The sequence below is a fragment of the Chroicocephalus ridibundus genome, chromosome 9 (assembly GCF_963924245.1).
Source record: "Chroicocephalus ridibundus chromosome 9, bChrRid1.1, whole genome shotgun sequence".
Lineage (NCBI taxonomy): Eukaryota > Metazoa > Chordata > Aves > Charadriiformes > Laridae > Chroicocephalus > Chroicocephalus ridibundus.
In genome coordinates, this window is record NC_086292.1 from 37,387,547 (window position 1) to 37,401,982 (window position 14,436).

Here is a 14,436-nt window from a genome sequence, read left to right on the forward strand (position 1 = left end):
TGTAACCTTCAACACAGTAAGTACATACAGTTATCCCCAGATATCTGGCTGGCGTACTAGAGTTTTACACAGCGCTAATTTTGAGTAACTGTGCCCCTTCTCTGAGCTTACCTTATGGTCTCATTTTAGCAAATCATATCCAGACATGAAAACTGTACAACTCACTTCTGGAAACTTCTCATTTCAGTAATTCTACTGTTTTGTGTGTTTAAGTGCTACTTAGTCCAAGTCTATAACTCCCTGTTCTTCTGTTCATTAATAGTATGCCTGGGCGTGCTGCCTTCTACATGAATATGAACTCCAATTCTATTAATGAATGTTGCGCATGCTAGACAGTAATCACTTAGCAAAAAAATGGTAACTTGAAAAGTTGGTGTTTCTGAGATTGCAGTCTGCCTGACTAGCCATAAACCAACTGCTTGTTTCATCTAATTGTTCTCTTAAAGAACCACAAATTCCTGTTTTCATGAAATCCATGCATGCCAGATTTCAGCCTAAAACACACTTTTACACACAGGTTACAAAGCCTTAGAGACATACTCCCATTGAGTACAGCAGTGTGAACTGTGATCATCTTGGATTTAAGTGCTGCTATTTATGAAAGTCTTGGCACTAGATGCATCCTTCCTTTAAGACAGATGTGAAGCAAAAGTAGATGAATGGATCAGAGAGGGTGTAAAGGAGAATAAGTCCCACAGGCTTGTGAAAGGCTGGATATAAGGAAATACACAAAGAAACCCTTGCATTGAAACTCAGTCAGTTGTTCCCATCTTACATGAGCTCTGAGAGTCCATAAAAACAAGGTTGATATTTGATCTCCTTTTGAATCAGTTTGCTTTGTGATGGTATCGTGCAACAGCTTTGCTGAGTAGAATTCCAAAATCTCAATTGAGTGTCTTGGATTTGACCACGTATTAATGAAGACTTTATACCGCCTTTGGAGAATGAGTATTTAGAATGCTCTTTGTTTCTTTGGAGGGAAGAGGGGTTTTATAAATTTTCAAGTGCCAATCATCTTTTTTCTCTCTTGCTTTTTTTTTTCCTTTTTTTTTTTTCTTATGATGATAATAACCATGGTGACTTCTGACAGATATGTTCACAGTAGTTTTTCTTTTCTCTTTCTAACTAGAAAAATGAAGCTATTAACTGAGAGCAGAAAAGGGATCTTCCCCTGAATCCTGTTGACTAGAATTCAAACAGTAAAAACATTTTAAAGCCCTGATTGCTTTAAATGAAAAAAAGAGAACACGTTGACTTCCAAATTATGTTTGTAACACCACTGTGGAAGATTTCTCAACCGAGCATCATCCAGTGGAAAAATATTTGTCAGATTTTGCAACTTATTTAATGCTTTTGACCCTCTTCAGGGATGTTCTGTAATGTCTAACATTTGAATTCTCTCCCATCTGTTTGAGCAAGTGTCCGTCCTTGGAATTTATTCAGTTAGGTTTTTAATACGGCAATAGTAAAGAGAAGAGCTTTTTAAAATGTCAGGGGATAACGTGATAGGAACAGTACCTGGAATTGCTCTTTAACATATTGACTTGAAAAGCAGTGTCAACTTGACTAACAAGTAAATACAGAGTGGATGAAGTAAAAAAATTAAATGCTTTGAATATTCAATATAGCCATCTCCGTATTCCATATGGTTAGCACTCACCTGTCACTGTTTTGAATTCAAATGCAATAAAAACATAAAGAAGCCCAATGGCAAAAGACTCATCCTGAGATCAGGTGAATAAAGAGAGGACAGTTGGTAAAAATAGTTTATATCTAATCATAAGTCATTTCCTTCAGGAAAGACAGGGGAAAAAAGCCAGACATTTGATTCTCTTCAAAGTTCAAATGAGGTATGTTTCCAGAAGACACGGAACTTAGTACATGAATTTCGTAGTATAGCAATCAAACTTTGGTTTGTGCTCAGAGAAAATTTTCGTTGTTAACAGCCGGTGCTTACTATTAGATACCACAGAACAACCAGGCTTATCTCCTATTGCAAAGATCTGTAGGTAAACCCATAGGGTTTTGATTGAAAAAAAAAATTATTTCCCTGCTTTAATGCAGTACTTTTGAGGATGGTACATAGTTGATTGTTTCTGTCTCCAAATATAAAGATTTTTATTATTATTTAGAATTGCAATTCCCTATTTTCTTTGGTTTCTTTACAGAGTACGTCGATAAGAAACACGAAACTTTGGATTCTGATTTCCTCTTCATAGAAAGGCAAAGACCTGTCTTGAGAAGAGACGAATTAATTGTTTGCATCATCGACTCAATGGAAAAGAATATGGTTTCTGATAACCTTGTCTTTAATAAAAACAGATTCTCAGTTCCTATAGGTAAGGAAACTGGCACTGTCTTGCTATTCAAAGCCCACTTGATTTCACTTTATCTGCTTCTAATTGTTTCTACTAAGACTGTATTCAAAATCTAAACTTACAAACTGTTGTTATTTTTGTTCCAACCTGACTTGCAGCATTAATAGCAGAGCCTCATTTGCATGATCACATGGTTCCTGGCAATCTGCATCTTGAAAAACTTGGACTCTGAACAGCCCTAATTAACAGCAAAATGGAGCTGGAAATTAATTGGCATCAAACTAGGTGGGGAGTAGAACTCGGTGAATAGAACTGTCTTGCAGTTTGGTTCCTGACTCACAAATCTGTATGCACAGCAAATATTTCTTTCTTACCCAGATTTGAATAAGATTTCCACCTGCAGCGTGGATTTTTCCTTTATTTTTTAGAACTTTTTAGTAACTTTTTGATATTTAGTAGCCTTTTAGCATAGCCAATAGTGTTTTATATATTTGATTTAGCAGTATATTATAGATTTAAGAGGAAAACTGGCTAGGAACTATTTGCTCTTTTTTTATTTCTTTAAGTCCTGTTTGGTGTTTATTTCTTTCCTGAATATATGTTAAGTTCAAGGCAAGGAAAGAAGCTGGAAATACTGCGGTACAATAGTGATGAAGTTTGGACCAAAAAACTGTGATGATTTTAGGTGTTGATTATGTATCTAAAGACAGCGAAGATTAATCTTTATTGTTTACTGAGGCCAAAGATCTATCATGGAAGTGATGTTAATTGGCTCAAATGATTTTCTTGGGACATCTAGGATCTTACTTTCTAACAAACTAACACTTCAGAGGCCTAGAAGTTTGTGGTTTGGCATCTGACTATTTGAAATATAATTTCCACAGACTTGTTTTGCAGCATTTAGACTGTGATGTGGTCTAACATCAGGCACTCAATGGATTCTTGCAGGTAAAAGAGCAAGGGTCTGAGGTTTAGGTGTTACTTTGAGACAGTGATCATCAAATCTAAATTGTTTTATGTTTGCTGGCTTTTGACATTTTTCAGATCCATCCATTCCCTAGCCATTTTGGTTGCTTACTGTCATTGCAAAAATGGCATAATTTCATTCAGAAGCACTTCTAATAAAACTCCTAAAGTGCAACATTTCTTTTCTGCTTCATAGAAAACCCTGATACTTTTGGGTTTCTTTATGTAAGCAAAATTTGAAATTTAGTAGGAAATGGAACTATTGGAAAATTAGTTATAAAGATGGCAGTCTAATACAATCTTATTTTAAAACGTATGTTATTTCCAGTGATTAAGCGGAGTTTTAGCATTGCCTGGAGTGCTTCATTCATGGGGAATGATTGAGGAAGTAATTACAGTGAGCTACCTCTTTGACAGTGTCTGCAAACACTAGGATTGTGCTATTGGATTAAAATTGCATCTACATCCCAGAAATTATTGCCACTTTAGAAGAATAAGCTGTAGATTGTAGGAAGGAAGTACTACAAGCCAATCCACATGTTTAGTATAATTTTATCAATGTTTAAAAAAGAAATTATAGCCATTTATGTATAGTTATAAGAAGTATCTCAACATATTATCTCAATATATCAGTATCTCAATATAGAGAGCTCAACAGAGCTATTAGCTATAGCATACTCCTGCCTGTTTTAAGAAAGGAGCTACTAGTCTGAAGACTATTTTTGAGAGGTTTCTCTTTCTTTTTTTTTTTTTCAGTCCATCTCATCATCATTCGAAAGCACAAATCCCTTGAACAAGAGTCTGCTTTTGGGCAGCAGAAGGGAGAAAGGGAGTCAAGGTTATTGGAAACTAAAAGAAGCAATCCACAAAATTCTGTAACTTTATCTTCCTCTGCTCACCTGAGCACTGTGAGATACTTTTTTTTTTTTTTTCTTTTCAGTGGCAGAGCTAGTGCTGATGCCAGTAGGACTCATCAGGAATCAACCTTTATTTGAATACAGGGGTTATTCAGGGCCTGAGAGCAGGGGCTTAGCAGAGCGATTGGTGTCCTCCTGCCAGGTTAGTTTGGTGCAGCCACACTTGCTGAAGAAACAAATGTTACTTCACTCATTTATGTAAAATAAGCAAGCAGGTCTGGATGTAATTCTTGCTTTTACATCAGAGATGTCCAACCTTGGCTGTATGTAGGCAAAAAGGATATTTAAAAGAAAAAAATACAACCTTCTGGATGTTAAAACATCCAGATTTGCTGTGACTGATGAAAATTATCCCTTCCCTGAGCACAAGAACTCTGCTCTCCTACTGCATAAATGCTGGATGCAGCCAGGCACCATAATGCAACAATAGGCCATTAAATTAGGCACTTCTAAAAAGGTCATTTTTTCCCAAATCACTGTGCTTTCACTGTGGAGAAAATTAATTATAATAAATACAGTGGCCATAAATTTGTTTTTATAACCCTTTGTCTTCAATCTAGAATAAATTAGTCATCATCATAACAGGCTATGATATTGAGATTTATGGTCTGACTTTATCCCCAGTGTTATTTCAGTGTTACACCAGGAGCGACTTTGATCTAAGTGTCTGTCTTGTGAGTTATAGAAGGTGGGGAGCCGCCTTCTTCCTTTCCATTATTAATCGCACTGTGTTGGGAGAGAGAGAAATTCTCTTTTCACTGTGGTTGCTCTTATTCTTTCAGCATTCTTTCCACTGTGCTGAACTTTCTCCCTATGCCATGTCATTTTACCTTTAAGGTGAAGGCCCTATGATAAAAGTTTCACATCCCTGAGCTTTCTCTACAAAGTAGTTCAGAAGTAGGAGGTGCGCTGTTGGACCATACATAGTTGAATTCTTCCTACCTGTCACCTGAAAGAATGTCAGTAGACTCGATACTTCAGTGCTGCTTTGACAGAAGTCTTTGTCCCCTTTTCTTGTATCAAAAAAGCTTTTTACTCATCTTCGAGAGCAGAAGGCAGAAGAAACATGACCTTCTAACCTGCCTGAAAGCAAACTGCTTTGGACCACTGGGGATTACAGGTGTTTAGTTCTCTAAGTTTAGCCATTTTTGTGACTCAGCACCTTGCAAAACTAAGTCTTTCTACACACATGCCCAGGAAAGTAATGAGTGGTTCACATAGTGGCCCAACTTTTTTTCAAAATGGATCGTTCTGGCTAGCTATCCTTAGCGAGGAAGAGGATTTAATTTATATTTCCACTGCTTCCTTTTAAGTGCATCTGGTTATAAAGCAGTATTGCTTATGAACATTTTCAAGGATTGTTTTCTTTCATTGTTTTATGTTTTAAAAAAATCTAGTTTCTTAAACCAAGTAATTTTTTTAATTGGGAAATTGCTTACAAAAAGAGTTGTCATGAAGATTTTCTTGTCCATAAAGAGGCTTGAATGAAAATATTCTATTATCTCTGCTTCTAAAGTATCTGCTTTAATCTGGGTCGGTATAGATCTGAAGAGCAAAACAGATGATAGGACAAAATTGCATTTGTACTATTGTTAGCAATTATATAATGCTAGCTGTCGATTTTGAACAATATAAAAGAACTTATGGCAATCTAACAGCCCTAAGAAAGAGAAATTTGGTAGTTAAGATTACTGGGTGAAACTCTGCTCTATAACAATAGTATGACCACTTTGAAGTCATTACCGTGAACTGCAGGAAAATTATTCCCTTTTCGATTTCATAATCTGGGTGTTACAGTAAGTGTGGATATTGCAGAACCATCTTAAATACTTCTTTTTGCTAATATTCAGGGTTTCTGTATAAATCTGTCTTCTCAGCAAAGAATCAGTGATGCTAAACACCCTTTTATTAATTAATGCATGATTGCACCAAACCAAAAACTTTATAGAGATATAGGATTGTTTATTCTAACTTGAAATACTAAGATGATTTATTTTTTCCTTCCTTTGGAAGCATGTGAAGGAGTAGGAAGAGTATTTTTGTTCCATAACCTGTTTAGCCCAGCCTACACTACAGCTCTAGCTGAGCATTTTGCTTAACACTTTTACTCTTCTTTCATGATTTTCCTGGGACCTTTGCCACTATCTTGATTAATATGTCAAACCAAATGTTGTGAGTGAGACTTCTGCTACCTGGAATGTGAGACACACTGGCATAAGTTGCAGAAATTAACTTTAAAGTTCAGATTGTTTGTTAGCATTTTTTTTTTGTGGAAGTGAAATAGCAAGATGTGGTGGTGAGAGAGAGACTCATTTGATCAAATTATCCTTCAGCCACTGCTGGGCAAAAAGCAGACCCACAGATGAGAGCTACTGCTAATATGAATGTTAAGCCTATCACTGTAAGTCAAAAGAAGAAGATCCCATGAAAAGAAGACGCTAATGTACAGGACTGGAGTTAAGGTCTTTTAATTAAATTTAAAGATTTTCTTCCTCGTGGGAAAGGATATAATTAGCTATTTTCTGACAACTATTTGACCTGCAGATGCTTGCATCAGCAGACAGAGGAGAGCATTGAGAAGTACTAGTAGATTATAATTATGAGATTTTAGGAACCATTAATTATTTATGTGACATCTTGTTTTCTAACTGTTGGGATAATAAGATAGTAAACAAATATCAGCATCTTAAGTAATAATAAAGACATATTTTAAATTGGTGGTCAGAATCTAGGGATGGGTTGAGGAAAGCAGCTGTCACATGTTCAGCCCACTGTTACTGTCCTTGCAACTGGTACCAACTGTACTCCAAATTAGAAAGCAGACAAAATGAATCGTATGAAGTAATGTAGCGAAGATATGTCAGCGTTAACCTTAAGGAGACCCTAATTAAAGGAGTATGGCCAATGATAACTCTTTATGCCCCTTCTAACTTCAGTAAAGTTAAACCAGAAGCAATTTTGGTCCCTGAGCTTTGGGCACCCAAGTCACATTCTAATTCTGTCTAGTTCAGCAAGTAAGCTTCTTATGTCATTTCAAATTGGCATTTGACATGCAAATCTCTTCAGCCTCTTTGTGCTGTAGAGGCAACAGCTAGTGGTGTAGGCAGGTGCCAAGAGCTAGATCCCCAATTGGTTCATATACCATAACGCCAGCAGGGAATAGAATGTAGCTAAACAGGTGGAGAAACTAGGTATGTGTCCCTCAGCACAACAGGACAGGTTGTTCTCCTTTTTGTGAATCACAGTTTTGCTACCAAACCCATTAATTTGTACATATCTTCATTTGTATCCTGTCTTAGTAGGTATCAGTAGCCATTTGGCCTCCAACATAACTACGAGGCTCATATATCCAGTGTGAAAGCTATTCTGAATTATTCTTGCAGGAACTGCTGTACAGTAGTGGAAAGATTATATAAATATATTATAGTATTTATATCTATATATTTTATATATAGATATAAATATATATATTTATTATATATATATATTTATATAGTATAAAGATTTTGCCCTATAGAAATGAAAACTGCGTTTCATCATCTCTGAACTACTCACTTTAGAGACACAAGGAAGTGCAGTACACTCAGAGAATGCCAAAAGGAGATGTATTCCAAAGCAGGATATCTTCCAAGAAACCAGATGATTAATGTTGCAGAGGTTGCTGTTTGTTCCTGTGTATGTTGAAAGTGCTTTGAAATGAGCTAGATTTAAGCAGGTACACTAATGGTTTTATTCTAAGTGCTTGAAATAGGAGGTGGTTTGTTTACGGAATAAATTTGCAGCTACTGTTATTTTAATCCTGAAAAATTGGTTCGGAAAAGGCACCTGGCCCTCCCAACTTGCAGATATAAAATGTGAAGAAGCAATTACAGACACCTTCTCCTTTCAGCGGGCGTAATCTAATAGTGAAGCCTCTTTTTGGAAGGCTTCTGAAGACAGAAGCTTTACAAGACAAATTTGTTATCTTATTTTGTTCTCCAATGCCTGGGTAAGGGTATTAGAAGTCTCCTCATCTGGATTCCCAATCTGGTGAGGGATTTCAGGCTCTCCTAATTAAGGTTTCTCTCTATCAAAAAAGAAAAGAAAACAAAACAAAACAAATTTAAAAGTCGCTACCATTCAATCTGAAGTATAAATTGAAACGAAACTACAGCTCTGAAGCTGCACTGATAGACAACTGCTTAGCTGTTAGAGACACACTACTCCAAGAGAGAGCTGAGAAGTCTGCTGTCACGTTGGTCAGTTTTTGCACAATAGCTGTCTGCTGTATCTGCTTCTTGATGGGATCAGTAACTAGCTGCCAGTGGAAAAAAATCAGACTTTTTCAAGGCTTTTACCTTCCCCTCACCATTGCCTGTCCACAACTTTGGAGTTGTATGGAGAAGTCATCCTGTGGCTGTACCGTTCTCTAGTAGTGGGAATGTTACAGGCAACCAAAATAGTAGTATTCAAATCAAGTAGTGAGAACATATCTACGGATTTTTATGAGCAAACAAATTACTCAAGATAGGCTTTTTGTCCGAATACAGAGATTAGTGTAAAACACACATGTATGCGGTTAGGGGGCTGTTTTCAATCTCCGCTTAAGGGCCCAGATCAGCACATATTATCTGTGTATGGACATAACCTCCATTTAATTTGAGCAAGAGCTGTGAAGCAGATAACTTTTCAGTTAGCTGACTTAGCTGTCATGCATTTGAACTACAGCAATTTTACGGGGTCTGTAAACTTAGGTTAAAGGAATAAGACTAGTAGAAGCAATTAACTTAGTACTATTGGCTTCTCTATGGACAGCTAGAGAACAAAACCAAAAGTTCACAAGTCTTTCCTGGGGGTTGAGAATAATATATTTTCCTGCAAAATTGCTAATGGATGTTATACAAATAAGATCCTAATCTAAACTTGGCAGTTATATTAGAATTATAAAACATTTAAAATATTACCTATATGTAATGTTCAAATGATTTGTGACTCTTTCAAGTTAGCTTTTAATAGAGAGTTGAATGTGTAGTTTTCACTTGCACAAATGCAACCACAAGCAAATTCTGAACTGAAGGTCATGAACATCTGGCAAAAAGCGATTTTAAATGGACTTTATTTTTTTCAAATGTTCAGAATATGCATTTTTCCCTGATTTTCATGAGTGATTTCCTTAACCAATAAAGGACAAATTCTGAAATGTTGCATTCAAATGTAGAATGTGAAACCCCTGCAGTTTGTTAATTACAGGTTCTCTGTTAGATAACCTTGCAACTCTGGAAACCTCTTATGGCCCACGTTTTCAACAATATGTAGTGAAAACTGGCACACCTTCATGACCCACCATTTGAATGAATACTGATCTCTTGGGACCCTACAACCCCTGTAGTAGCCAAAGTGTTTCTAAATCTGCTGAGTCTAGATGGTTATTGATCACTGTATCTGCCTACTGATTTCTTAGGCATACATTCATGCCTGCATCACATGCACATCAAATATCGTTTTTAGCCTACTTCCTAGAACCAGTCTTACAGCTCTCTGAATTTGCTACTTGCTTAAACGTATTTGTCGAACCTGTTTAATAAGAACTGCCAGCCAAAATTCTGTCTTCTAATTTATCTCCTTAAGAGATCATGTGGCAGAAGGACATTGAACAGAAACAAAGGAATTTTTTAGTGATTTGTTTTTGAAATGTAAAATCAATTCCAGGACTGTGGAAAACAAAAAGCTACCCATGTCGCATCATTGCCATTGAAATTCTGAGTTTGAACCATATTGTTAGGAGACAGCCTTGCCAAGCTGCTTTGCTGATCTTTTAAATTTTATATAACCTCTGTGGCTTGAAGAGGTACTCTTTTTGCAAGGTAATAGCTGTCCTTCAGGCAGTTGCTTGTTTCCACCATGGAAATGCCAAACTTTATCTCTGACAGTGAGTAAAGTAAGCATGATGTGAGCACTAAGGATCTAATTTTCTAGCCTCGTTCTGGACTAGGATGCCTGACTAGCTATATAACCAAGCACAGGAATAGGAATTCTTCGGCCTTGCGCTGTGAAGATTCCTTGAGAGGGGAGATTTTTTTTATGTAGCAGATCATGCACATCCACAGAGGAGCCCTGTTAATGGTGTGCCAAAAGGATGAAAGAACCACAAGATCTTCTTTAGACTGCAGTAATGGTCATGGAAACAAGAGAAGGTAATAATATCTCTTCCAAGCACCAGCTCTCCCCCACAATTATATGGTTGTGTGAAAGGATGGACTCCTCAATAGAGATTTAATTTTCTAACCTTGCTGCATCAGGGAGCCAGCCAGCTTGGCATTTGTTTTGTGATCAGAGAAGGTACTGAAACAGGTTCCACTTCACAATCGGTATCTTTTTTTGACTGTCAGGTCTTTGGTAGGAATATTTGCAAAGCAACACTAAAAATTAATATGCACTCTAATACTCTGTACTCACCATTAATTTCTGAAATATTGTTGTGCATTAATTTTAACAGTTACTTTACAAAACCATTTACCAAAATCTTGAATGCCAGAAAATGATAAAATGCTGTTGAAGTTAAACCAGAGCTTCCCACAAATTGGTTCTTGATGTGGAACAGCCTACTTCACTCCCTTCCTGATACAGCATCCACCCACAGTGCTTTTCTTCTAAAGGGAACAAACAGCTGGAAAACACACTAATGTTATTCTGTTTCAAATTCAAGTTAAATTGAACCAGTCGCCTGTGCTCTCAGACAGCTTCAGATTGAGAAAAATAAAGTTACAGTACAGGACTGATGCTAGGTTTGAGGAGAAATTTCAAAAGAAAATAAATGTTTATTTTTTAAGTGGGTATTTGTAGTAGCTTTCTCATTTTCCCTCTGAAATAATGCCTAGCAGCTGCTGGTACAATGGTAACGAACATATACGTCAGCCATTTTGTTGATATACTTTAAAATGTTTTGCAAATAATAACACACTGTTATTCAGAAAACAGAGACATGAAGAAGCTAAGTGATTTATCTAAAACCTCATTTCCTATCTTAAATGTTGTTGGCCTCTTCATTGCTATGCCCTTTCTGACCACAAGCACTTCTGGTCAAACCACACAATTTTGGCTTAAGCAAAATTCCATGCTGCAGAGGGTCTGCCAGCATATACATACTGCAGCGACTGTGACTGTTGTATGGGTCAAGAAAGGCCCTCTGCCTCATGTAACTCTTTAGAAGGACAGTAAAACTATGGGGGATGCAAGAAAAACCAAGTGGACTGTATATTTTACACCTGATGCCGGCTCTCAAAAACGTCTGTGTAGCAGCTTTATTTTAGGGCAAGGTCTCCTCTTCTTTCAGAGCTAGTGGTGCCATGTGTGTGCTAAACAATGTGGGCAGTTTGTGTATAGCTGCTTTTTTTCACACCATGCTCTATTTATCAATCAACATTTTTGCCAGAGAATTTGTCTTGACTGCAGAAGGCCTAAGAAAACAGAAGAAATCTGAGCAATTCTTCAGTTGCCCTGAAGAGGATACTACTCCTGGTGATTCTTAGAAGCCTTGCAAGTTAGTAGCTGTATATGTTAGAAGATTTGCTCAGGCCAGAAAACTCCCAAATAGTCAAAGTAGCTATTCATAGTATTGGAGAATCAGAATGAAGACAGAATACTGAGATATATTTCACTTCATTAACTGGGGGGAAAAAAAGAAATAAATTGCTGCAATATTTAAACCAGAAAATACCTATAATGACAAATGACAACCTTTTAGTCTGCAAAATCTGCTAATAAAGTGTCTTCTGTGGTTGTTATTAAAACTAAACTTATGATCCATGATTATCTAACCGTTAAACCTAAGTGGGGGCTAACTGGATGTTTGTGTCAGACGATGTTTCAGTGCTGTCTGGACTGAGAAAATTACTCATCAAATTTGATTTCTGATGCCTCCCTTCTCTGAAGATTAGCCCCCTAAGGAGTTTACAGGCATTTAGAAAGATTCTTTCCTCCCTTCCTTTGTGTCTTCTTTTTCCTCAGTAATTACGCTGTAAGTTTTCTTTTAGTTTAATTTGTAGACCTTTAAAAAATGCTTATGTAGAATAGCTGTGCCATAGCGAGGTGACTGACCGCAGAGCAATTCTGCATTGCCAGGAAAGCATCCCTCCTACTTGTGTGTAATTATTCTTGTCCAGGTGAAATTTCCTGGGCCTATAGCAGCAATAGTGTACGTCCCTCCATCAGTCAGGTTGTTTGAATATATGGGTATTTTTGTCAGTTATATCAGCTAAAACAAAGTTAAGAAAAAGGCACATTCAACTGAGATAGTAGTTGGCACATTAGAGTTTATTTTTGATTGCCGTATGATAAATTTTTTTCTTGTCGAGAAAATTGTTTACAACATTTGAATAATGGGATGGATGGTCTGTTTAGGACAGAAAATAGACATACATGGCAATCGAAAAAAGCTCTTATTTTGTTGGATTACTGCCCACATACCAACAAAATGCTGCATATGTCTTTAGTTCCAGCCTCAACTGGCTTCCACAGTAGCCAACAAGAGTTGAAAATGGTGAAAGTGGTTATGGCAAGAATGGAGCACCACTTACTGAGACCAACAAGCTACATGAGTATTGTGCATTTTACCTTTATTCCTGCTCTTAGAATGGGGTGAAGTAAGGTTACTGTATGTTCTGTTAATTCATGCATGGCTCCACACCAGTTGATTTCTTTTTAGAGGCTACTGCTTTTTCTGCTTTTAGCAAATATCCCATTAGCAAAAAAGTTCAGAGCTGACCTTCAGATGATGAAGTTGCAGACGTAAAACCAAAACCCTCTTCCACCAATGTACGGAAAAGTGCCATATTAAGTACTAACTTCATAATATGAAAATACTTGCAAGTAATGGGATGGGTAGATTTTCTAGATAGCTCAGCGGTTTACTGGCCTGCTTAATATAACAAAAATATTGGAGAATTTTTTTTTTTTTTCCTCCCTGAATCAGGAAAAGCATCATAAATTAGTGACTTGTATTACCTGGCTCAGTGGTAGTGGCAGTGCCACCTCCTTGCTGATTTCAGCCTTCTTTTAATAGGGCTAACAGGAGACTGGAGAGGGTGCTCACCAGTACAGTTATGTTCTGCTGCAGACTTTTATCTGCTGAGACCTGAGGTGGATTGAGAATGACTCCCTCAACAGGTCTCTGAACCACACAGTGACAGGTTTCATCCGAAGCTAACATGAGTAGCTCTGAGCAGGTAGCTTGGAGGAGAAAGTATCCGCCTGCATTATGTTATAGCCTTAAACCATTCAGATTTGTTCTCCAATTTCTGTGTAGCAATCATCCAAATTGCAGAGCAAAAGGTTTTGTGAATAATGTGCAAAGTACAGCCAGGGTTCTTTAAAAAATCTAACAGTCAATAAAGTATTCATGCTTTCTGGAATGAAGTTGGGCCTCTATATATCATTGATCCTTTATTAATGATTTCATTTTAAATACTGCTATCCTGATTCACAAAGGAAGCATTTTCCATTTTCCATTGCTATTTTGTTAAATATCCAAAGGGAGAATTTTCCACTTACAGAAAAAGTAATTTCACAGATGACCACGATTGCTGAGGGCCAGATTCAGAAAATGATAATCTTCTCCCCTCTTTCTCCAAAAGTTCCTGTCCTTGTTCATTAGCCGTACACAGCAAGAGATGAAGCAAGCTGTATGAAACATTGTAATTGGGTGTCTCCCACTGATGCCACGTTAATATGTCATTAGACTAATATCTTTTACTGACACACAGATATGGTTTTCAGAACAGATCTGGAAACCTGACAAGCTGGATGTTGTATTTTAAAAGACTAAAATGATTTATATTTGAAAATGTCTTAATTTACAGGGTGTCTTAAAATCTGGCTGAGACCCTGCCACGTTATCACATCGCTATAGAGAGCAGGTTGCCAAAAATAGATGTGGAGCACTGGGGCACAATGGTGGTAGCGCTAATTGGAAGTCCAAGCAAAAATAATACAAAGACCTCATACTCTAAGCCCTGAAAGCCGCTACCCTGTATTCCCTGCAAGTGGCTTGTCTCCGATGTAACTGCAGCATGTATTGCATGTGTATGGCCATTACTTTACATGAGGACATACTATCAGAGAAATTTAACTTTCTCCTTAAAGTCATCAGGCAACATGCACTCCTACACGAAGGCATAACCCAAAATTCAAGCACCTTGTGTTCGTCCATTTGAAACCTTTCTACCAGTCTGATGGAAAACTGGACCAGAGCTATTGTT

General features: G+C 37.2%; 1 protein-coding gene across 3 annotated transcripts in view; it reads left to right on the forward strand.

Annotated features, from left to right (window-relative positions):
- SEMA6D (semaphorin 6D) overlaps positions 1–14,436 on the forward strand; it is a 433,560-nt gene that overhangs the window by 12,602 nt on the left and 406,522 nt on the right. The gene's annotated exons all lie outside the window — the stretch shown is intronic.